At 37.4% G+C, this 27,807-nt stretch overlaps 1 long non-coding RNA gene across 2 annotated transcripts in view; it reads left to right on the top strand.

Annotated features, from left to right (window-relative positions):
• LOC131994010 (uncharacterized) overlaps positions 1–27,807 on the top strand; it is a 338,911-nt gene that overhangs the window by 243,958 nt on the left and 67,146 nt on the right. For both annotated transcript variants that reach the window (XR_009396369.1, XR_009396370.1), the window contains exon 4: positions 11,225–11,247. This is a non-coding gene — a long non-coding RNA (uncharacterized LOC131994010). The remainder of the gene's footprint in view (positions 1–11,224; positions 11,248–27,807) is intronic.

Raw genomic sequence — 27,807 nt, 5'->3', positions numbered from 1 at the left:
CTCGTTGGCAGAATAAAAACAGAATTCAATTATTTTTATTACAACTTTTAACCAGAAGTAAATGATATTAAAAGTTAATAAGCTTAATAGAAGTAAATCAATTTACAAGAGTGTTTCAGTTTGTGTTTTAATTTAATCTTTTAAAAATTGAAATAGGTTTAGATTTTATATCGCTCGGTAAATTATTAATCTCATGACTGCCAGAATATTTTACTCTTTGCTTTGTGGTCTCTGTGCGACACAATGCTACCCTCAGCTGTTGATTTTTGCGGGTGTCGAATGAAACTGGGTTAAGATTGAATTCAATTGTGTGGTGCCCTATGTGGCGAAAGCATTTATAGACGTATAGAAGAAGTTGCAACTTATAAATTTCCCGGATTTGGCAATATAGTAGGAAAAACATTGTCGTATAATAAAACTGTGGGATAGAGTATTGGTTAGTTTGCAATAGTTTTCATAGCCTTTGAAATGATTTTAACTCGCCTGCGATTCTGTATGCATAAACCACAGACAAATAGTTAAGATGACTCTGTATTAAGGCTTGATAAAATAAACATTTGGTCCTTTGATCGAACTTGTATTTGAATTTATACAAGAACCCAAGTGCTGGAGATATTTTCAACTTAAGATGATTTATGTGATGATTCCAGTTAAGATTTGGCTGCATATATATATTTCCAAATGTTTGACAACATTGACTTTGTTTATAATTTCTCCATCCACAGTGATGCTTAAGTCCTAACTATGGCCAGGATATGGTTTAATTTAGTTTTCTTTCAATTTACAAACAATTTTTTCAGCCGCATATACTCAAAAAATTTAGAATCTCGTTCCATGTCGTGGACCTGTACGGATAAAAAATACATATGTCATCAGCATACATTAATAGCCGTCCTTTTAGCTCCAGGTTGCATAGCTCATTAATGCGAGTATCGCCTTTCATATTTCGGGATTGGACAACCTTTGTATTGCAATCTGCCAACTGACAGCTCTATCGTAAAGCTCGACCTTTTTCAAGTTATACATACTCATAACGTTTTGATATACGAGAGCATCATTTCGCCCAAAAATGGAATTAAATCGTGAACATTTGCATGCTATGATTTTTTTACAACTTTCGACGTGGATTAACTCAACAACAGTGCATCGATGAACTTAATTCAATATTTGGCTATAAAGTTCCATCAAGGACCAGTGTTTATCGATGGTATGGTGAATTCAACCGAGGTCGTAGTTCACTGCAAAACTACGCCATTGTGACTTTTATCCAACATTTTGCAAATGTAGTTCTGTACGCAAAAAATAGCTTCGCCAGTTGCGCATCCTCTGCGAAAACCATATTGATAATCAGTAAGTATTAGATTCGTTTCTAAAAATGCTGTAATTTGGCTATGAATAATCCTTTCATATTATAAAATTGATGGCAACACAGAAGTAGGTATTAAATTCTCAATAAGTGTTGAATTTCTATCCTTAAGAATGGGTATAATCTTACACTCGTAGAAAAAAGTTTGCTGAAAATAGCAAATCCTCTCTACTGAATATTAGTAGAAAATGTTTCTGTTGTTTGCCGAAAATGACTGCTGCACCCAGAAAAATTAGTTTGCTGTTATCACCAAACAATGTCTGCTGATAATGAATTAAACATCTAAAATTTTTGATTAAATTTATCATTTTTGAATTCTTAAACAACAATTGAGGCATTTGCTATATATTAATAAACAAATTTGACAATTTTAACCGTAAATTTTTTGTGTAAAAGCATTAATTTAATAGAAATATTAATTTTGTCTACTGTTATTTAAATTCGATCAAATATTAGAAAATTGTACAAAATACACAATTCACTTTCCCGAATTTCAGTCAAATCGGATAATAGATTTGGCTTTTATGGGCCTAAGACCCAAAATCGTCGGATCGGTCTATATGGGGGCTATATCAAGATATAGTCCAATATAGTCCATCTTCAAACTTAACCTGCTTATGGACAAAAAAGGAATCTGCGCAAAGTTTCATTACAATATCTCTGTAGCGTGATTTTAACAGACGGACGGTCATGGCTCGATCGTCTTAGATTTTTACACTGGTCAAGAATATATGTACTTTATTGGGTCAGAAATGGATATTTCGTTTTGTTGCAAACGGAATGACAAAATGAATATACCCCCATTATTCGGTGGTGGGTATAAAAATGCGAGCTAGCTCAGCCACATTTCGAAATGTATAGCAGTGAATGGATTATTAAAATCATCTCTTCCAACAAAATTTCTAAAAAAGGTTCTTAAAAATGCCTGAAGTAATCAAAACAATGAACAGACAACCATAAAAAGAAGCATACCATTTTTTTCAGCTAACTTGTGTACTCAAAACAGCAGATTTTGTTAGTTGAAATAGCAGTAAGAAATGTTTTCTGATAAAGCAGCCATATGTTTGCTGAAACAGTAGTGATGTCTGCTTTCCCATTTTCAGCAGACAAAAACCGCTGTTCTAGCAAACTCGTTTGCTGTTTTGTATAACAAATTTGGTTGAGTGAATATATCTTAAGGCTTTCTGGGTAAGTCGATGTCACTTTCATGCTGTTAAAGGTGTTCAGCAAATAATGATTGACGTTGCTACTACAAGCTTTGAGTACTTTGTGTGAACAATTATCATGACCACAGCTGTTAATTAGTTTAAGCTCTAAAATTTCGCTTTGCTTGGTAAAATGTATATCAAGATGGGTTTGGTTGTAACAAAGGGTTCCAAATAAATTGTAACTGTCTCCGGCGTACATCGGTATCATATTCTTTAGATTAACAACAGATTTAAGAAAAAAGTGTTACTCGACCTTAGCCCCATCATTCGTTATTATATTACCATCATCATTATCGCGACATTTCCTTCTCAATTTCAATAATCGACTCTTCGATTCAATTAATTTCAAAAGATATCATCGGTGCAGTGGCATTTCTTTGGTTTACATTTCGGGGTTTTGTCACAGTACTACAATCCACTGCAGCATGCGTAAGTAAATTATTTAGGTCCTCTGTGGATGTTCCCGAAAGAAAAAGATTTTGAAGTTGAGAATCAACGATTGTTTTCAGTTTATCATTATCACAAAAGGATAAGTTACGTCTTACAACATTATCTTACTGCTCATCGAAATTCACTTGGCTATATTCGATAGCTTTTTCGGTCAACTAATGAAGGAGCTTTGTAGCTTGACATCAATGCGTCAATCGAACGAAGCCACACGAAGTTGCTTACACTGTAAATGTGCTTCTCTTCGTTTTTCCTATGACGCACCCATTTACTTACGGTTGTTTGTTGGTGCCCACCTATGGTCTTATCTTAAGATTTCTACCAATCTGATAAACGAATTGATCTGTGTAGTTTAAACAACCAACACACAGGGGTGTCCTCTATATGTGCAGTACATTCCGTTGAGGATCGAAAATGTTTATTAACATTTGTTTCCAATTTCTAAATGTCGTAGGTAGCGGGAAAGATACGAACCGTCCGTGCGAAAAAAATCTTTCGGTAGTGCATGGTTCGATCAACCGGCAATCGACTACGAACCGGTGTAAGCTTCTAGAAAGTCTTCTATTTCCGGCAAACAACCTGAAGTAGTCAATTAGAAGACTGATTTGCAAAGAACACACAGTGAAAGAATCGATAGAACAGCGCCACACAACCCACAACAACAACTCAAGGATAATTAACAGTTTTTAAATATATATTCTTAAATGTATCAACAAATATATAATACTAGCTGACCCGGGCCCGCTCCGCTGCGCCTTCTTTTACTTTATATGAAACAAAAGTTTCCTTGGAATGTTTATTTTCGACAATTAAAGATCTTTTAGTGAAATACCATGCTAACTTGACTAACAGTTTAACAATATAAGTGCCTTTATCTGAATCCCATATGATCTTTATTGGTCTACGAATTTAAGTTTGGATGTAAAGTGTACTCCACTCTTAAAATACTTTAATTCAGCCCGGTATTCTCATGATGTCTGATTTAGTGGTGTTTTCGGGGGAGAGGTGGTCCCCCAGATACTTGGCCCTCAAAAAATATCAGCATCGTTCTCTTCTCTCAAATACCATTTATTTAAACCCCATATTGCCATTGGCTTAAGAGGAGTTTACAGAATGAGGCGTCCCCCAAACACATGGCCCAAAATAGGTTATCAAATTCGTTTTCTAATCTCAAATACCTTTCATTTGAGACCCATTTTGCGATGGTCGAAAAATTTTTTTCCCTTTGGGGGTGTTTTGGGAAAGGGGTGATGTCCTAAATACGTAGTTCTACATTTGAATATCAAATTCGTATTCTACTCCCAAATACCTTTATTTGCACTTTGTGGGATATTTTGGGAAAGGGCTAGACCCCCAGAATATTGGTCCCGAAAATGGGTATCAATTCTTGCTCTACCCCCCAATACCTTTCATTTAAGCTCCAAATTGAAATGGCCTGTAAATATCCCCATTAAGGGGTGTTTTGGGGATTGGGGTGGTCCCCCAAACACTAAGCCCGGAAAATATATCAGCAACGCGCTCTATTCTCATATATCTATGCATCATTTATTTGAACCCCATATTGCCATTGCCCTCAAAATTAAATATCAAATTCGTTTTCTAATCTCATTTAAACTCCTTATTGCAAAAGTCAGTAAATATGTCCGGTTTGGCGTATTGGCCCTAAAAACCATGAATATTTAGCTCCACTCTCTTTAAAACCCAAATTGTCTTGGGGGGGGCAAATGCGTCCTATTTGGAGGATATTATGGTGGTGGGACGTCCGCTAGACAGTTGGCCCCTAATGTTGATATCAGATACGTGGTCTACTCCCACATACATTTAATTTGAGCCCCATATTTCCATAGTCGGCAAACATGACCGGCTTGGGGTGTGTTTTGTGGGATGGGCGACCACTCAGTGAGTTGGCCTTGAAAATATATATCGGATTCTGTTCCACTTTAAAAACCTCCCATAGACACTTTTCCCGAATATTGATATCAAATTCGTGATTTACTCCCAAAGACCTTTCATTTGAGCCCCATATTGCTATGGTCGTCAATTTGTCACCTTTGGGGGATGTTTTTTGGTGAGAGAGAAATAAGTCCAGTTTGGGGGTGTTTTGGGGAAGGGGTGGACCCCCTTTATTCTACTCGCAAATACCTTTCATTTGAGTCCCATATTGCCATGGTCGGTAAGTATATTCGATTTAGGGGTGTTTTGGGGGTTGGGGTGGACCCCCTAGCACTTGGTCCGACAATAGGATATCGGATACGTTTTCTTATCCTAAATACTTTTCATTTGAGTCCTATATTGTCGGGATTGGCCTAAATATATGTTTGGTAGGTTTAAGGGTGGGGCAGCCCCCTTTATGTATCCCATCCGAAACTTGGATACCAAATTTTTATTTTTAGGGTACTATATGAGAGCATACAAAATTTCGCTTAAATCGCACCACCCATCTCCGAGATCTGGCGTTTCTGAAAATTAGGGTAAGGGGGAGGGTCCGCTTCCCCTTCAGATATCAAAAAATATAGTACCCTATTTTCACCACGGGGTCATTGTTCACCATTTGTAAAAATTTCAAGAAAATCGGTTCAGCCATTTCTGAGTCTATAAGGAACACACAAACATACAAACAAACAAACCTACAAACAAACACAAATTGATTTTTATACACTCCACCATAGGATGGGGGGTATACTAATTTCGTCATTCTGTTTGTAGCTACTCGATATATTCGTCTGAAACCCCATAAAGTATATATATTCTTAATCGTCTCGACATTTTATGTCGATTTAGCCATGTCCGTCCGTCTGTCTGTGGAAAGCACGCTTACTTCCGAAGAAGTAAAGCTAGCCGCTTGAAATTTTGCACAAATACTTCTTATTAGTGTAGGTCGGTTGGTATTGTAAATGGGCCATATCGGTCCATGTTTTGATATAGCTGCCATATGAACCGATCTTGGGTCTAGACTTCTTGAGCCTCTAGAGTGCGCAATTCTTATCCGATTTAAATGAAATTTTGCACGACGTGTTTTGTTATGATATGTAATAACTGTGCCAAGTATGGTTCAAATCGGTCCATAACCTGATATAGCTCTCATAAAAACCGATCTTGGGTCTTGACTTCTTAAGCCTATATGTCCGTTTTGGGGGTTGGGGTGGTCCCCCTAGCACTTGGTTCGCCAAATGGATATCAGATTCGTTTTCTTATTTTAAATACTTTCATTTGAGTCCCATATTGTAGTGATTGGTCGAAATATATGTTTGGTAGGTTTTAGGGTGTGGCGGCCTCCCTAGGTACCACATCCAAAATTTGGATACCAAATTTTTATTTTTAGGGTACTATATGAGAGCACACAATTTCGCTTAAATCGCACCACCCATCTCCGAAATCTGGCGTTTCTGAAAATTAGGGTAAGGGGGAGGGTCCGCCACCCCTTCAGAAATCAAAAAATGTAGTACCCTATTTTCGCCAAGGGATCATTATGCACCATCTGTGAAAATTTCAAGAAAATCGGTTCAGCCGTTTCTGAGTTTTTGTTTTAAATTCGTACATTTAGGCGCTATAATTTTCAAACTTTAAACTAAACTTTACGGTTTAGGCTAAAGCTCTTAAAATTGCGACACAGTCACACCTTGATATTGGGTGTACCATCGGGGGCAGCGAAGCGACCGGGCATAAGCTAGTTATTTATTTTGGATTATTTTGAAAATTAAACCTTTTATCGGTCCCTTTATAGAAAGAGGGTTTTACACTCCTTTATAATGGGATTCCAACATATCAAAAAATTGTGCAACATGTTCGCCAGGAAATTCTAGTATAGTCCCCTGAATACACCAAAACTTAACATAAACCCAGAAATCACTAAAACCTGAAAACACAATTTAAGGTAAAGTCATACTTTAAAGTAAACTCTTTTTATAGACTCAACAACTCAAATAATGGGAGCTTTATTAGGTTATAGACCCATTTAGGCCACATTTGCCAGAGTTCCTGAGAGGCTTAGCAGAAGTCGTTGTGCGAAATTTCAGCCAAAACGGCCAATTGCGGTCTCTGGAGGTTCAAGAAGTTAAATAATGTGATCGACTTATATGGGAGCTGTACGAGGGTTACATTTTATATTTTGGGATTGGACAACCCTTGTGTTGCAATCTGCCAACTGACTGCTCTATCGTAATGCTTGACATTTTTGAGGTTGTACGAACACAGAACGTTTTGACATACGAGCGCTATTTGTGTTGTTGAGAGTAACTTAAAACATTCATCTCTCTCAGCTTTCGACGTGGATTAACTCAACAACAGTGCATTGATGAACTGATTAAAATTTTTGGCAATGAAGCTCCATCAAGGATCAGTGATTGTCGATGGTATGGTGAATTCAAATGAGGTCGTAGTTCACTCCAAGATGAATTTCGTGAAGGTCGTCCAAAGTCAGTTGTTGTCCCAAAAACCATTGACGCTGTGAGCCAACTGATATTGCAAGATCGTCGTGTGACCTATCGTGCGATTGAGACAACCTTAGGCATAAGTGGGACCTGCATACGTACAAAATTGCTTAAACATTTGACTGTCAAAAGAAATTTATTCACGTTGAATCCCACACAAGTTGCCAATCGCTCAAAAAAGGCTGGCGACTATTGTTCGAAAGAAATGCTCCAAAAATACGAAACAACTGCATTTTTGAGCACTCAAAATATCGATTTGATGAATCATCCGCTGCATTGTCCTGACTTGGCACCGAATGACTTCTTTTAATTCCCGTGCGTAATAGATGAAATGAGAGGTCAACGTTTTTCGACATCTGGAGAAGCAGTTGATGCGTTCAGAATGCATGTTTTGGAGATACCTCAATCAGAGTGGCAAACGTGCTTCGACAATTGGTTCAAAAGCATGCAAAAGTATGTTAAGAAATCCTTATGGAAAATATTTTGAAAAACAATAAAGTGATTTTCGATGTTCAATATTTGTTTTTGTCTTTTCTAATCCCGAAATATAAAAGGCAACCCTCGTATGAGGTTATAGACCGATTTTGACTTTTTTTTTATACCCTACACCATAAGATGGGGGGTATACTAATTTCGTCATTCTGTTTGTAACTACTCGAAATATTCGTCTGAGACCCCATAAAGTATATATATTCTTGATCGTCGCTACATTTTATGTCGATCTAGCCATGTCCGTCCGTCTGTCCATCCGTCCGTCTGTCTGTCCGTCCGTCCGTCCGTCCGTCTGTCTGTCGAAAGCACGCTAACTTCCGAAGGAGTAAAGCTAGCCGCTTGAAATTTTGCACAAATACTTCTTATTAGTGTAGGGCGGTATTGTAAATGGGCCATATCGGTCCATGTTTTGATATAACTGCCATATAAACCGATCTTGGGTCTTGACTTCTTGAGCCTCTAGAGTGCGCAATTCTTATCCGATCAGAATGAAATTTTGCACTACGTGTTTTGCTATGATATCCAACAACTGTGCCAAGTATGGTTCAAATCGGTCCATAACCTGATATAGCTGCCATATAAACCGATCTTGGGTCTTGAATTCTTGAGCCTCTAGAGTGTGCAATTCTAATCCGATTGGAATGGAATTTCGCACGACGTGTTTTATTATGATACCCAACAACTGTGCCAAGTATGGTTTAAATCGGTTCATAAGCTGATATAGCTGCCATATAAACCGATCTTCGGTCTTGACTTCTTGAGCCTCTAGAGGGCCCAATTCTTATCCGATTTGAATGAATTTTTGCACGAAGTATTTCGTCATGATATCCAACAACTGTGCCAAGTATGGTTGAAATCGGTTCAAAACCTGATATAGCTGTCATATAAACAGATCTGGGGATTTGACTTCTTGAGCTTCTAGAGGGCGCAATACCTATACGATTTGGCTGAAATTTTGCATAACGTATTTTATTTTTACTTTCAAGAACTGTGTCAAATAAGGTTCAAATCGGTTCGTAACCTGATATAGCTGCCATATAAATCGATCTGGGATCTTGACTTCTTGACCCCTAGAGGTCGCATTTATTATCCGATATGCCTGAAATTTTGTACGACGGATCCTCTCATGACCATCAACAAACGTGTTTATTATATTCTGAATCGGTCTATAGCCCAATACAGCTCCCATATAAATCGATCTCTCTATTTTACTTCTTGAGCCCACAAAGGGCGCAATTCTTATTCGAATTGGCTGACATTTTACACAGGTCTCCAACACATAATTTAATTGTGGTCCAACCCGGACCATATCTTGATATCGCTCTAATAGCAGAGCAAATCTTTTCTTATATCCTTTTTTTGCCTAAGAAGAGATGCCGGGAAAACAACTCGACAAATGCGATCCAAGGTGGAGGGTATATAAGATTCGGCCCGGCCGAACTTAGCACGCTTTTACTTGTTCTAACAACACTCTTCTATACCTCTGTGCAAAATTTTAGAGCTCTATATTAACACTAACAATGTTTGCCCAACGAATGTATGGAGAGGCTACACTGCGCGACATGTGTATATCCAATATCGACATTTGTTGAATATTTAAACAAGTTTTTATTTCAATTATCCACAGTGCACCGTATTATATACACCAATATAATTATCACGTATTCTAGTCAATACTGGTAATTTTTTCTTGCAAAGAGGAATACATTTTATTGCAATTTTTATACACTCCACCATAGGATGGGGGGTATACTAATTTCGTCATTCTGTTTGTAACTACTCGAAATATTCGTCTGAGACTTGATCGTCGCGATATTTTATATCGATCTAGCCATGTCGGTCCGTCTGTCCGTCCATCTGTCTGTCGAAAGCACGCTAACTTCCGAAGGAGTAAAGCTAGCCGCTTGAAATTTTGCACGAATACTTCTTATTAGTGTAGGTCGGTTGGTATAGTAAATGGACCATATCGGTCCATGTTTTGATATAGTTGCCGTATAAACCGATCTTGGGTCTTGACTTCTTAAGCCTCTAGAGTGCGCAATTCTTACCCAATTGGGATGAAAATTTGCACGAAGTGTTTTGCTATGATATCCAATAGTTGTGCCAAGTATTGTTCACATCGGTCCATAACCTGATATAGCTGTCATATAAACCGGTCTTGGGGTTTGAGTTCTTGAGCCTCTAGAGGGCGCAATTCCTATCCGATTTGACTGATCGGATAAGAATTGCGGTTCATAACCTGATATACCTGCCTTAAAATCCGATCTGGGATCTTGACTTCTTGAGCCTCTAGAGGTCGCAATTATTATCCGATTTGCCTGAAATTTTGTACGACGGAGTCTCTCATACGTGTTTATTATGGTCTGAATCGGTCTATAGCCTGATACAGCTCCCATATAAATCGATCTCTCTATTTTACTTCTTGAGCCCCCAAAGGGCGCAATTCTTATTCGAATTGGCTAACATTTTACACAGGTCTCCAACATATAATTTAAAAGTGGTCCAAACCGGACCATATCTTGATATCGCTCTAATAACAGAGCAAATCTTTTGTTATATCCTGTTTTGCCTAAGAAGAGATGCCGGGAAAAGAACTCGACAAATGCGATCCATGGTGGAGGGTATATAAGATTCGGCCCGGCCGAACATAGCACGCTTTTACTTGTTTTGCCTAACAAGTGGTGCCGGGAAAAGAAATCGAAAAAGCGATCCATGGTGGAGGGTATATAAGATTCGGCCCGGCTGTACTTAGCACGCTTTTACTTGTTGTTTCTAATTAGAATAGAAAACAAAATAATAACCGATACGATGTTAAGGCAAAATGTAGTGTTCTATAAATGCATTGGGCAGGATATCGAGATCGCGATTTGTTAGCCAACCAATCATCAGTTGATAAGTCTTAGTGAGCTGTGCAACGTCGGCACCTACTAGGGTACCTTTCTTCGAGCGCAATAAGAAAGAGTGAACCGCCAACATCTCTACTCAAGAAGATCATCTAGTACCAGCAACACACAGAATAGCCAAAACCTGTTACCCAGCACTCATTGATTGGCAAAGAGTAACCATTCAATATGTGTGCATTGCGGCATACACCTTTTAGTTTCAGCTGGACAAATAAATGCAACTACAAAATGAACCAATTTAAATAGAAAGAAGTTTAAAAACAGATGATTTTAAAAATTGCTCGAATTTTATCTGCTTTTAATAAATTTAAAAGTGTAACATCATTTCAACTAATTTTGTGAACTTCAAAAATCTGTAAAGTTTGCTTCTCATTTCAGATTACGTTTTTGGAATACGATACGTAAGTGAACTTATGATTCTTCCTTTATATGATTTTGCAATATTCTCAAGTACTTTGTAAATGTCAACATCGTTGCGATAATAGCTCAAATCGAGCAAATATGTTTGTATATTGGAAACATATCCAAATCTGGATCGATCTGAATCGCGATCGCTACAATTACAATTTAGCATAGATGGACATAGCTAGAACGCATCAGAAAGGAAAGTCGTTCGTCATACTTATTATTGGGCTTATCTTTCCTCCATTTGGCCATTTCAAATAAATCCAATAAGTTATAATTCCCCGTACCAGTCGTACAGTCGTATAGCCTATAATTATACCCTACACCACTACTTTGGTACAGGGTATTATAACTTAGTGTATTTGTTTGTAACAACCAGAAGGAAGAGAGATAGACCCACTGATAAGTATACCGGATCAGAATTACTTTCTGATTCGTTTTAGCTTTATCAGTCTGTCCGTCTGCCAGTCTTTCTGTCCATGTTAATTTGTGTAAAAAGTACAGGTCGAAATTTTCTTTAGATTGTCTTCAAAAATGGCCCATATACTTTTTTTGATGTATAGACGATGCCTATTCAAATTGAAAAAAAAATCGTTTTAGAAATGGATATAGCTCCCATATATTTGTTCGTCCGATTTGGACTAATATTGCAATAATGTGGTAATTTGTAAACCGATTCTATCGAAGTTTGGCACGAATGATTTTCTCTTGACTCTCGACATTACTGGTAAATTTCACAGAAATCGGTTCGGTAAATTTCATAGGAATTTCCCGATTTTCACTTCTAGAGCCTTTATTGACCAATCTTCCCAATATTTTTTTACAACACTTTCCTCGATAACCACCACAACAAGCTATATTGAACCAAGTTTGATGTTCAAACTACAAATTACCCAAAATCTGAAGAACATACAGGGTGGCTGATGAATATTGCTACAATGATGAATATTGCTACATTTTTTTTTCGGTGTATGGAATACATTTTTCTTTTATTCATGTTAAATTAAATTATTAAATTAATTATTAAATTATTATTAATTAAATTAATTAATTAATTAATTAAATTAATTATTAAATTATTATTATTAAATAGAAAAAAAGTTATTACATTTTTTTTTGGTAGCGGCTTTCATCAGCCACCCTGTATAAGCTATTTCTAAATCTGAACCGATTTCGACCAAACTCTACAGATATTGTGGTTTTATCGTCGAGGAAAACTTTATGCAAGTTTTGATATTTCTGCCATATGAACCGATCTTCGATCTTGACTTCTTGAGCCACTAGAGGGCGATTTGGCTATACCGCACAGCAAGCCAATAACTGGCTTAGGTGTGTGTTTATAGTGGCATGAGGGGATTAATATCCGCACCGTCTTTTTAACCTAACCTAACCTATGACTTCCACCAAGTGTGCTATGTATGGTACAAATAGGTCCATAACCTGATATAGCTGCCATATAAACCGATCTGGGATCTTGACTTCTTGACCCCTAGAGGTCGCAATTATTATCCGATATGCCTGAAATTTTGTACGATGGATCCTCTCGTGACCATCAACAAACGTGTTTATTATGGTCTGCATCGGTCTATTGCCCGATACAGATCCCATATAAATTTTTCTCTCTATTTTATTTCGTGAGCCCCAATGGGCGCAATTCTTATACGAATTGGTTGAAATTTTACACAGGTCTCCAACATATAATTTAATTGTGGTCCGAACCGGACCATATCTTGATATCGTTTTAATAGCAGAGCAACTCTTTTCTTATATCCTTTTTTGCCTAAGAAGAGATGCCGGGAAAAGAACTCGACAAATGCGATCCATGGTGGAGGGTATATAATATTCGGCCCGGCCGAACTTAGCACGCTTTTACTTGTTTGGTCTTAAAATATCATCTTTAAAAAATTGTCCTTATATATATATATATATATATATATATATATATATATATATATATATATATATATATATATATATATATATATATATATATATATATATATATATATATATATATATATATATATATATATATATATGTATATGTATATATATATATATATATATATATATATATATATATATATATATATATATATATATATATATATATATATATATATATATATATATATATATATACATATATATATATGAGAGATATATTTAAATTTTAGCCGATTTCAGTACGCTTAGTCTCTGGTCAAAAAAGATACCCGTTCCAAATTCCGAACTGTTCTTTGGACGGAAAGACAGACGGACATAGCTAAATCGATTCAGAAAATGATTCTGAGTCGACCGGCATGTTTATCAATGGGTCAAGCTCTCTTCTTTCTGGGTGTTGCAAACAAATTAACTAAGTTGTAATTTATAACAAACAAACAAGGACAATTTTCTACCAAATCGGATGAAATATGCTTTATGTGCTCAAGAAGTTAAATAGGGGGATCAGTTTATACGGGAGCTATATTTGTTTATAGACCGATTCGGGTAACACTTTGCATGGATATTGGAAGTCATAACTCAAGTATTTTTCCAAATTTCAGCCAAATTGAATACAAATTGAAGCCTCTAGGGGCTCAAGAAGCCAAATCGGAGGATCGGTTTATATGGGGGCTATAACCAAATCTGATCCGATATGGCCCATTTGCAATCCCCAACGACCTACAGGGTGGCTGATGAAAGCCGCTACCAAAAAAAAATGTAATAACTTTTTTTCTATTTAATAATAATAATTTAATAATTAATTTAATTAATTAATTAATTAATTTAATTAATAATAATTTAATAATTAATTTAATAATTTAATTTAACATGAATAAAAGAAAAATGTATTCCATACACCGAAAAAAAAATGTAGCAATATTCATCATTGTAGCAATATTCATCAGCCACCCTGTACATCAATATTGTGTGTTAATATCTGTGTCAAATTTCAAGCTGCTACATTTACGCGTTCGACTGTGATTTCGACAGACGGATGGACATGGCTATATCGATTTAGTATGTCGAGACGATCCAGAATATTTATATACTTTATGGTATCGCAGGATCAATATTTCGAGGTGTTGCAAACGGATATCTAGATTAGTATACCCCCATCCTATGGTGGTGGGTATAAATACCAATTTGTCATTTAAGTCTATCGGGATAATATGCGACTAAAATGGTTGCAGATTACCAAACTTTAAATGACCACCCAAGCCCAAAAATCTCTAAAATTGACATTATGGCCATACGGGCAAAATGGTTGTTAAATACAGGGTATATAAGAGAAGTGTATGAATATGATATCAACATTTAAAGCCAAGTTAGCCACCACACCTATGATCCGAGAATTATGTAAAAAGGGATACATGATCCTGAAATTTCAGTTGCAAAATAGCCATTTTAGGGTTAGGTGAAGTTCAGCGGGTTAGCTAGTACCACATATTAAAAGGACATGCAACAAACCCAATATACTTTTCGCTATAATACCAAATATTAGCAAGTGTCATATCCTGCCATTTGTTAGATACATATTTACAACCTTCGAAGTTGTAAATATATGATGTCGATGTATTATTTTGTACACCGGTTTCACATGGTTTTGTAAATGTGTCTATTTTAGGTGGGTGTGATGGTATAACTTTTACAACACGTCGACACAACGTTCCATCCGTGGTGTCCAAATACATGTTGTTTACATTTAATTAAAAAAGTGTTCAAAAACTCGTTACGGTGTTTGGTTTGTTGTCGTGATTATTTGTCTCCCACTTGACCGGTCGGAGGAAAAAAATTTAAATTTCATGTATAATGAATGCAATGCAACCACAAAATATAATTCCAGAACACAAAATAGGAAAGAACAATTAAATGTTTATGTTTTCGGGATCATTTTTTGTTTCTTCTTGAATATATATGCATATATATTTGTGCACATTTACATGCATGTCCTCTTGAATTTTCGACACGTTACTTTAATGGAAAATGGTTAGTTATAATGTTGGCCTGAATTTATTTTAAATACATCAACCAAAAATTTGTGGTCATAATTCGATGGCAGATTCCACTAGTTTACAATTTAAATTATGTGCTTCATGCTTACTTCACTTACGCAAGTGCATGCTAAGTGATGGCTACCCTGAATATTCATTCTTCACAAAGTTTAATATCATAATAAATTATGGTATTAAACTGTAAACTTAAGAGGTCTCAAAGCAATGGTTTTTAACCAAATTAACGTAATTTTAAATGTATTCAATTTTAGCCGTTAGAGCTTCAGCACTCATGCAATTAGAGGTTAGAATGTATTGATATACCATTTCAGACTTACTTAGACAAACTTTAGTCCAATAGCGACAATGTGAAGCATCTGGTGGGAATCAGAAAACGGTTTGAATGCCATTTTGATTGTCTTGGAATCCATTCTTAAAACCCATGCATATTGTCCTCACCACCACATATCCTTTCAAAACAACAGCATTCCACACTATCCCAAGAAAAAGAATATGGCGAAAGCCGTTCATTGTATTGCATGTGTCGACGGTAGGATTTGTCAGAAAGGTATGTCTTCTAGGGTGAAACAAAGCTCCTAAGAGTATTTTCATTTGTAGCCTTGCATGAAGGACATTTACTCCACTTCATGTGTTTCTACCAAATGAAGACTCTAAGTAATCGTGCCATAAGAGTAAGTTCTCAATGGAAACATATTTGCAGCCAACATAGTTTGCGGCGTTCCTCACGTTGATTCTCATGTTTTGCGCTACATTTAATTGGTCTTGAATTATCTATACAATCGGATATTGCAGGCTGCAGCCCGCAAGGTAATTTGTTTCTATTACAAACAGAAACAATTAAAAGCATGCTAAGTTCGGTCGGCCCGAATCTTATATACCCTCCACCATGAACCGCCTTTGTTGCGTTCTTTTCCCGGTATTTCTCTTTAGGCTAACATATGATAAATGGAAAGAATTGCTATGATATTGGAGCTATAATATCAAGTTATCGTCCTATTTGGACCATAATTGAACTGAATGTTAGAGACCATAGTAGAGGACGTTGTGTAAAACTTCAGCTAATTCGAATAAAAATTGCGTCCTTTAGGGGCCAAAGAAGTTAAATGGGGAGATCGTTTAATATGGAACCTATATCGGGCTATAGACCGATTCAGACCATAATTGACACGTATGTTGAAGGTCATGAGTCGTTGTTCAAAATTTCAGCCAAATCGGATAATAATTGCGTCCTCTAGAGGCTCAAGAAGTCAAGATCCCAGATCGTTTTATATGGCAGTTATGAACCGATTTAAATCATACTTCACAGTTGTTGGGAATCATAACAAAATACCTCATGCAAAATTTCAGCCAAATCGGATATGACAGGTATATGAAAACATGGACCGATATAGCCCATTAACAATCTCAACCGACCTACACTAATAGGATGTATTCGTGCAAAATTTTAAGCGGTTATCTATACTCCTTCGAAAGCTAGCGTGCTTTCGACAGACAGACGGACGGACATGGCTTGATCGACTTAAAATTACTTGACGATCAAGAATATATGTACTACTAGCTGACCCGGGCCCGCTCCGCTGCGCCTTCTTTTACTTTATATGGAACAAAAGTTTCCTTGGAATATTTATTTTCGACAATTAAAGAGCTTTTAGTGAAATACCATGCTACAAAAATAGTATATCGCTTGACTAATTATTTAACAATATAAGTGCCTTTGTCCGAATCCCATATGATAATACTTTATTTCAGCCCGCTACTCTCATGATATCTGATTTAGGGGTGTTTTCGGGGATGAGGTGGTCCCCCAGGCACTTGGCCCTGAAAAATATCAGCATCGTGCTCGTCTTTCAAAAACCATTTATTTAAACCCCATATTGCCATTGGTTTAGGGGAGCCTACACGATGAGGCGTCCCCCAAACACATGGCCCCAAAATAGGTTACCACATTCGTTTCCTAATCTTAAATAATACATATTGGCATGGTCGAATAATTTTTACCCTTTGGTGGTTGTTTTGGAGAAGGGGTGATTTCCTAAATACATGGTCCTAAATTTGGATATCAAATTCGTATTCTACTCCCAAATACCTTTATTTGAGCCCCATTTTGCGATGGTCACTAAAAAATTGCTGCTTGTGGGGTATTTTGGGAAAGTGGTTGACCCCCAGAAAATTGGTCCCGAAAGTGGCCATCAATTCTTGCTCTACCCCCAATACCTTTCATTTAAGCTCAACATTAACATGGTCGGTATATATGTTCGATTTAGGGGTGTTTTTGGGGATTGGGGTGGTCGCCCAAACACTAAGCCCGGAAAATATATCAGCAACGTGCTCTATTCTCATATATCTATATATCATTTATTTGAACCCCATATTGCCATTGCCCCCAAAATTAAATATCAAATTCGTTTTAAAATCTCATCTAAACTCCTTATTGCAAAAGTCATCAAATATGTCCGGTTTGGGGTATTGGCCCTAAAAACTATAAATATTTAGTTCCACTCTCTTTAAGACCCAAATTGTCTTGGTGAGCAAATAAGTCCTATTCGGGGGTTGTTATGGTGGTGGGACGTCCCCTAGACAGTTGGTCCATAATGTTGATATCAGATACGTGGTCTACTCCCAAATACCTTTAATTTGAGCCCCATATTTCCGTAGGCGGCAAAAAATTGGTCCCGAAAGTGGCCATCAATTCTTGCTCTACCCCCAATACCTTTCATTTAAGCTCAACATTGACATGGTCGGTATATATGTTCGATTTAGGGGTGTTTTTGGGGATTGGGGTTGTCGCCCAAACACTAAGCCCGGAAAATATATCAGCAATGTGCTCTATTCTCATATATCTATATATCATTTATTTGAATCCCATATTGCCATTGGCCTCAAAATTGGATAACAAATTAGTTTTAAAATCTCATCTAAACTCCTTATTGCAAAAGTCAGCAAATATGTCCGGTTTGGGGTATTGGCCCTAAAAACTATAAATATTTAGTTCCACTCCCTTTAAGACCCAAATTGTCTTGGTGAGCAAATAAGTCCTATTCGGGGGTTGTTATGGTGGTGGGACGTCCCCTAGACAGTTGGTCCATGTTGGTATCAGATACATGGTCTACTCCCAAATACCTTTAATTTGAGCCCCATATTTCCATAGTCGGCAAACTTGACCGGCTTGGGGTTTGTTTTGGAGGATGAGGAGGATGGAAATATATATCGGATTCGTGTTCTACTCTAAAAACCCCCTTATTTGAGCTTCATATTGCAAAAGTCAGCTAATACTTACTATTTGGATGGGGTTGGGGGGTGGGGTGGCCCCATAGACACTTTTCCCGAATTTTGATATCAAATTCGTGATTTACTCCCAAAGACCTTTCATTTGAGCCATTTTGGGGAAGGGGTGGACCCCTAGAAAGGTGGCCTCACATTTGGATATCAGATTCGTATTCTACACGCAAATACCTTTCATTTGATTCCCATATTGCCATGGTCGGTAAATATGTCTGATTTAGGGGTGTTTTGGGGGTTGGGGTGGTCTCAATAGCACTTGGTCCGACAATTGGATATCAGATACCTTTCATTTGAGTCCCATATTGTCGTGATTGGTCTAAATATATATTTGGTAGGTTTTAGGGTGGGTCGGTTCCCCTAGGTACCCCATCCGAAATTTGAATACACACAAAATTTCGCTTAAATCGCACCACCCATTCCCGAGATCTGGCGTTTCTGAAAATTAGGATAAGGGGGAGGGTCCACCCCCCCTGCAGATATCAAAAAATGTAGTACCCTATTTTCACCACGGGATCATTATGCACCATCTGTGAAAATTTCAAGAAAATCGGTTCAGCGTTTTCTGAGTCTATAAGGAACACACAAACATACAAACAAACAAACAAATCTACAAACAAACACAAATTGATTTTTATATATAAGATATGGCGTGTCAGCGGAATATTTGGAGGAGTTACAAACATAATGACGAAGGTAGTACACCCCATCCTATGCTGGAGGGTATAAATACCCTTGATTTTTAAAGTAAGGCAGTAAAACTTCCGACTAATTTCATTTCATAAAAAATTCATCTTTTATGTGCCTAAGATCTTAAATCGGGAGATCGTTATATGTATACGGCATCTATATCTAATAGACCGATCTAAACCATATAAGGCACGAATGTCGAAAAGCTTATCGGGGCCCACAGTGTCAAATTTCTGCAAAATCGAGTGATAAACGTTATGTTATTGCCTCAAGAACTTAAATCGAAAGATCTGTGTATATGACAGCTATATCCAAACATAGCCGAATCTTGACTAATAGTGAAACACATCATGCAAAATTTCAAATTGGGTGGGAATTGCGCCCTCTAGAGGCTCAAGAAGTCAAGACCCCATGACGGGTTTATATGACAGCTATATCAGTTTATGGTTCGATCTCAACCATACTTAGCACAGTTGTTGGAAGTCAAACCGAAACACGTCGTGCAAAATTTCAGCCAAATCGGATATGAATTGCGGCCTCTAGAGGATTGTAAAATGGCCGATATGTCCCATTTACAATCCCAACCGATCTACACTATAAGATGTATTTATGCAAAATTTCAATTTCGAGCTTTCGATAAACAGGCGGGCCGAAGGACGGACGGACTTGGGTAAACCGACTTAAAACATCTTGACGTTCGAGAATATATAAGCGGTCTTAGATGAATATTTTGAGGAGTTACAAACGGAATAACGAAACTAGCATACCGCCATCATACGGTGGAGGGTATAAAAAGTGACAGTTTGGTGCGGTTTATGGGCTGGTGGCAATATTGGACCGTACTTCTTCGATGATGATGCGAATCGTAACTTATCAGTGAATGGTGAGCGATACCGTGAGATGACATTCAACTTTTTTGCCCAAAATGAAGAACTTGACTTGCATGACATGTGGTTTCAACAAGACGGTGCCACATGCCACACAGCACTCGTAACAATATCGTGATTGAGAGGCGAGTTCGGTGAACATTTTAATTCACGTTCAGGACCGGTCAATTGGCCTCCTAGAACGTGCGATTTAACGCCTTTAGACTATTTTTTTGTGGGTTTATGTAAAGATCATGTCTATACAGACATGCCTACTTCAATTGATGCATTGTAAGACAACATTGAAACATTTATTTGTGAGATACCGGCCGAAATGTTGGTAAGAGTATGCCTAAATTGGACTAAGTGAATGGACCATTTGAGGCGCAGTCACGGTCAACATTTCCAATATCAAATTATATGGACCGTACTATCGATTCAAATAAAGATTTTATGCATTTTTCTGAATATTATGAGTTTTTATACCCTCCACCATAGGATAGGGGGTATACTAATTTCGTCATTCTGTTTGTAACTACTCGAAATATTCGTCTGAGACCCCATAAACTATATATATATTCTTGATCGTCGCGAAATTTTATGTCGATCTAGCCATGTCCGTCCGTCTGTCCGTCCGTCCGTCCGTCCGTCTGTCTGTCGAAAGCACGCTAACTTCCGAAGGAGTAGAGCTAGCCGCTTGAAATTTTGCACAAATACTTCTTATTAGTGTAGGTCGGTTGGTATTGTAAATGGGCTATATCGGTCCATGTTTTCATATAGCTGCCATATAAACCGATCTTGGGTCTTGACTTCTTGAACCTCTAGAAGACGCAAATCTTATCCGATTGGAATAAAATTTTGCACGACGTATTTTGTTGTGATATCCAACAATTGTGCCAAGTATGGTTCAAATCGGTCCATAACCTGATATAGCTGCCATATAAACCGATCTTAACTAAATTTTGCACGTAGTGTTTTGGTTTTACTTTCAACAACTATGCTAAGTATCAAATCGGTTCATAATCTGGTATAGCTGTCATATAAACCGATCTCAGATCTTGACTTCTTGAGCCAAGTGATGGCGCAATTCTCATCCGATTTGGCTGAAATTTTGCATGAGGTGTTTTGTTATGACTTCCAATAACTGTGCTAAGTATGGCGTAAATCGATATAGAACCTGATATAGCTGCCATAAAAACCGATCTGGGATCTTGACTTCTCGAACCTCTAGAGGGCGCAATTCTCATCCGATTTGGCTGAAATTTTGTACAAGGCCTTCTCTCACGACCTTCAACATACGTGTCTAGTATGGTCTGAATCAATCAATAGCTTGATACAGCTCTTATATAAACCTATCTTCCGATTTTGCTTCTTGAGCCCTTACAAGGCGCAATTCTTATCCGAATGAACTGAAATATTACACAATGACTTCTACAATGTCAATCAGCATTCAATTATGGTCCGAATCGGACTATAACTAGATATAGCTCCAATAGGATAACAGTTCTTATTCAATATTCTATGTTTGTCTAAAAAGAGATATCGCGCATAGAACTCGACAAATGCGATCAATGGTGGAGGGTATATAAGATTCGGCCCGGCCGAACTTAGCACGCTCTTACTTGTTTTTAACTTTCGTATAGGTCTTAAGAAATCACCCCTTATATGCCACTCGGGGCAAAATAGGACCGCAATGAACTGTTTGTGGTAGTAGTAGCAGGAAAGAATAGGAATAGCCTATAGATCTTTGGTTTGATCAACCTGTGAGTTGTTTGGTTGAAAATGTTGAATTAGATGTGGTAGCTTAATGATATGATTTTGAAAGTAGATAAATCAATTTTTATGTTTCTGAATAGACCCATAGCACCCAAATGACTTGATCATTTAAAAAAAAATAAATTTTCAAAGAGTAATTTTAGGATGTATCGAAGTGCACCGGGCGTGCTACTTAAAAATATATATAAAGCTTACGTCGATGGTTTATAATTGCTAAAGGACCGCGACTTACAATATAAACCTTTTACCAATATTTTACAAATATTTTTAAGCAAAACAAGTAAAAAGGCGTTAAGTTCGGCCGGGCCGAACTTTGGATATCCACCACCTCGGGTATATATGTAAACCACCTTTCATCAAAATTCGTCGAAAGTTTCGTACCTTATACTCATATACCTCATACCGATCTGAACTATATACGACACGGATGTCGAAAAGCCGAACATAAGTCGCTGTGTCAAATTTCAGTGAAATCGGATTATAAATGCGCCTTTTATGAGGCCAAGACTTTAAATCGAGATATCGGTCTACATGGCAGCTATATCCAAATCTGGACCGATTTAGGCCAAGTTGCATAAACATGTCGAAAAGCCTAACACAAAGCACTGTCCCAAATTTCGGCGAAACCGGACAATAAATGCCTCTTTTATGGGCCCTAAACCTTAAATCGAGAGATTTAAGAAGGACGTCGAAGAGCCTTACCAAACTCACTGTGTCAAATTTCAGCGACATCGGACAATAAATGCATCCTTTATGGCCCCAAAATCTAAAACCTAGATATCGGTCTATTGGGCAGCAATATCCAAATCTGGACCGATCTGTGCGATACTGCAGTAGTATGTCAAGGGGCTTAACTTAACTCACTGTTCGAAATTTCGGCGACATCGGACAATAAATGAGCATTTTATGGGCCCAAAACCATAAATCAAAGAATCGGTCTATATGGCAGCTATATCCAAATCTAAACCGATCTGGACCAAATTGAAGAAATATGTCGAAGGGCCTAAGACAACTCACTGTCCCAAATTTCAGCGAAATCGGATAATAAATGTGGCTTTTATTGGCCTTAGACACTAAATCGGAGGATTGGTCTATATGGCAGCTATATCCAAATCTGGACCGATCTGAGCCAAATTGATGAAGGATGTCGAAGTGCCTAATACAACTCACTGCCCCAAATTTCAAAAAATCGGATTATAAATGTGGCTTTTATGGGCCTAAGACCCTAAATCGCGGATCGGTCTATATAGGGGATATATCAAGATATAGTCCGATATAGCCCATCTTCGAACTTAACCTGCTTATGGACAAAAAGGAATCTGTGCAAAATTTCTCTATTTTTAAAGACTGTAGCGTGATTTCAACAGACAGACGGACGGACATGTATAGATCGTCTTAGATTTTTACGCTGATCAAGAATATATATACTTTATAGGGTCAGAAATGGATATTTCGATGTGTTTCAAACGGAATGACAAAAAACAAATGTAAAATTTAATGATCTCGCCCTAACAGGCAAAACTTGAAAAATGAAAAATTCGGCAGAGCCTGGCCAGGATTCGAACCTGGGCACATAGAGCAACAGCGTGAGCCATTGCCGTTGTCTTAGTGTTCGAAGCCATCAATATAACTTCCAATAGATGATCAAAATCATGTGTGGTACGGAAGAAGTGTAATTTACCACGGACAGAATGTGTGCCATTACAAAAAAAAAAAAAAACAAGTTCGGCTGGGCCGAATCTTATATACCCTCCACCATGGATCACATTTGTCGAGTTCTTTTCCCGCCATCTCTTCTTAGGCAAACAAGGATATAAGAAAAGATTTGATCTGCTATTAGAGTAATATCAATATATGGTCCGGTTTGGACCACAATTAAATTATATGTTGGAGACCTGTGTAAAATGTCAGCCAATTCGAAAAAGAATTGCGCCCTTTGGGGGCTCAAAAAGTAAAATAGAGAGATCGATTTATATGGGAGCTGTATCGGGCTATAGACCGATTCAGACCATAATAAACACGTATGTTGATGGTCATGAGAGAATCCGTCGTACAAAATTTCAGGCAAATCGGATAATAATTGCGACCTCTAGAGGCTCAAGAAGTCAAGATCCCAGATCGGTTTATATGACAGCTATATCGGGTTATCGACCGATTTCAACCATACTTGGCACAGTTGTTGAGAATGAAAATGAAATACGTCACGCAAAATTTCAGCCAAATCGGATAGGAATTGCGCCTTCTAGAAGCTCAAGAATTCAAGACCCAAGATCGGTTTTTATGACAGCTATATCGGGTTATCGACCGATTTCAACCATACTTGGCACAGTTGGATATCATAACAAAATACTACGTACAAAATTTCAGCCAAATCGGACAAGAATTGCGCCCGCTAGAGGCTCAAAAAGCGAAGACCCAAGATCGGTTATATGACAGCTATATCAGGTTATGGACCGATTTAAATTATACTTGGCGCAGTTATTGGATATCATAACAAAACACGTCGTGCAAAATTTCATTCAAATCGGATAAGAATTGCGTATTCTAGAGGCTTAAGAAGTCAAGACCCAAGATCGGTTTATATGATAGCTATATCAAAACATGGACCGATATCGCCCATTTACATACCAACCGACCTGCACTAATAAAAAGTATTTGTGCAAAATTTCAAGCGGCTAGCTTAACTCCTTCGGAAGTTAGCGTGCTTTCGACAGACGGACGGACGGACGGACAGACGGACGGACATGGCTAGATCGACGATGAAGTATATATATACTTTATGGGGTCTCAGACGAATATTTCGAGTAATTACAAACAGAATGACGAAATTAGTATACCCCTCCATCCTATGGTGGAGGGTATAAAAAATAATTGCATTGGAAAAAGTACAGCTAATAAGCAGGTTTATTCGAGCTTGGATAATGTGGTAATTGTATCATAGATGCGTTTTCGCAATTAATACGATTCAAATACAACATACCAACGCACGACCTAATATGGTTGAAAAGTCTTCTAACCAAAGACGAAACGCGTCCCATACTTGTTGGTGTGTGTTGCTATCTTTGGCTTTCCTTTTCCTTTTGCATCTCCGATCATTGAGCTCGTCTCGAAAGAGAAACAAACAAAAAATTCTAAATTTTAATGACCTAACAGGCAAAAACTTGAAAAATGCAAATATTTTTAGCAATTATTTCACAACTTTTGCATTGCACTTTTTCATATGCTGACTAACATTCATTGAAGATGCGCATTCAAGTGGGACATTTCTTTATTGTTTCAGCAGTAAATTCCTCAAAAGGGTTATCGCTGCAATCCTTAATTTCTCTTTACAAAAATTCTTAATTTTTAGCAAGTTTTTTGGGGAGCTTATATGAGTTGCCTCATAAATACTTGCAAGTTGAGCGATCGAAAAGAGCTGTATTTAATCTATAAGTTTAAAGAAATTTACTTGTTTATTCCAAATAAGCTATAGCATGACTTGCTGCTCGTTTTGGGGTTAAACGCTTATGGATTCTGGTTACTGTAAGCGTTTACATCAACTTAGACGCTAATGAATTTATTTAATTTTATTTTCTCATTTTAATAATTGTCTGATTTAACTTTTATTAATTGTCATCTTTAAGCTCATTAAAGATTTAAATGAATCATTTAGTTTATAATGACGAATGTAATCATATTCCGCAATTGCGTGAGCCAAGGACACAGAGCACATAACAATGGTGACGGTATGAAATCTGCATTCGATGCGATCGCCTCTTTGTACCACCTACATGCAGAATGTCACCGCAAACACATCACAATAAATGTCGGCAAATTTATTTTTGGCATTAAATTAAAAATACTGCATGGTACATGCTCAAATTAATTATTTCATCATAATTTATATTTTTGCGGTTGTTGCGTAATAAAATTAAAGCGTATTTCTTTCGATAGCAATTATGCAATTCATTTCAAAAGTCATCTATATTTGTTGTTTGTAAATACATGTTAACATTTTCCAGATACTATTTTTTGTCTATTCAGAATCGCATTTTAGCTGATATATTAAACGAAATATATAAATTGATCTAAAACAAGTATAAACGCCGTAATTGCGGCCGGTCCGAATCATGAACAAGTAAAAGTGTGTTAAGTTCGGCCGGGCCGAATCTTATATACCCTTCTCCATGGATCGCATTTGTCAAGTTCTTTGAATGACTTTTTCAATTTGTATATGGACACCGTCAAGTAATCGTCCGATATGGATCGTATTTGTAATGGCTGATAGAGGTAAGGTAAGGTTAATCAAGTAAAGCGTGCTAAGTTCGGCCGGGCCGAATCTTAAGAACCCACCACCTTCGATTCTGCTAAAAATTTATACAAAAAATTTTTTTTTATTCTGCATACCAAACTTCGGTCAAACCAGCAAAAATAAAGCTTCTATGAACCGACCAAGGATGATCGAGAAACCGGTTAACACGTATTTGGCACATTGAACGTATTTGGCACAGTAGTTAGAAGTCATAAAAGAGCACTACATGCAAAATTTTAGCCAAATCGGACAAAAATTGCAACTTGCTGGGGCGCAAGAGGTCAAATCGGGAGATCGGTTTTTAATGGAGATATATCAAATTATAGACCGAATTGAACGGTACTTGTCACATTTGTTAAAAGTCATAAAACACTACATGCTCAATTTCAGGCAAATCTGACAAAAATTGCGGCTTTTAAGGGCTCAAGAAGTCAAATCTGGAGACTGTTTTATATGGGAGCTATATCAGGTTGGAAGTCACAACATAACACTATCTGCAAAATCTTAGCCAAATCGGACAAAAATTGTGGATTCCAGTGGCTCCAAATCTGAACTGATATGGACCATTTGAAATTTCTAGCAACCTACATCAATATTAAGTATCAAGCAGGTAGCTCTACGCGATCGACCGCTGTCGTGATTTCGACGGACGGACGGTCATGGCTAGCTTGACTCAGATTGGCGAGACGATCAAGAATATATATACTTTATGGGGTCCTAGATCAATATTTCAAGTTGTTGCAAACGGAATGACTAGATTAGTATACTCCCATCCTATGGTGGTGGGCATAAAAAATATTATCAACAAGTAAGAGCGTGCTAAGTTCGACCGGACCGAATCTTATATGCCCTCCACCATGGATATCGTTTGTCGAGTTCTTTGCGCCATGTATATTGAAGGTCATACGAGAAGCCGATGTACAAAATTTCAGCCAAATTGGATAATAACTGCGCCCTGTAGAGGTTTTAGTAGTCAAAACTCCATATCGGTTTATATGACAGCTATATCAGGTTATGAACCGATTTAAACCATTCCTAGTACAATTATTGCATGTGACACCTGAACACCACGTGCAAAATTACAGCCAAATCGGATAAGAATTGCGCCCTCTAAAAGCTGAAGAAGTCAAGACCCAAGACCAGTTAGTATCGCAGCTATATCAAAACATTTGGCCCATTTACAATCCCAACTGACCTACACTAATAAAAAGTATTTGTACAAAATTTCAATCGCCTAGCTTTACTCCTTTCGAAAGTTAACGCGCTTTCGACAGACATACGGACGGATATGGCCAGATCGACTTAAAATATCATGACGATCAATAATGTATATACTTTATGGGGTCTTAGGCGCATATTTCGAGGTGTTTCAAACAGATTGACATAATTAGTATACCCCCATCCTATGGAGGAGTGTATAAAAACAGAAAATCTAAGTTAGGAATTCTATGCTACTTACAAAATCCTTAATTGTTTTAAATGCCACCTCCAAAATTTCAGGCAAATAAAGTCAAAATTGCGCCCTCCAATGACTCAGAGTGCCAAATTGGTAGGTTTATATGGCAGTTATATCAGTTTCAGACCGTACCTGACACATTTGTTGGGAATCATACCAAAACGACCTATGCAAAATTTTAACCAAACTGGAATTGGAAT

Source organism: Stomoxys calcitrans, chromosome 1 (assembly GCF_963082655.1).
Source record: "Stomoxys calcitrans chromosome 1, idStoCalc2.1, whole genome shotgun sequence".
NCBI lineage: Eukaryota > Metazoa > Arthropoda > Insecta > Diptera > Muscidae > Stomoxys > Stomoxys calcitrans.
Note: the sequence above shows the minus strand (reverse complement) of the source record. Positions and strands in the feature narration are given on the sequence as shown.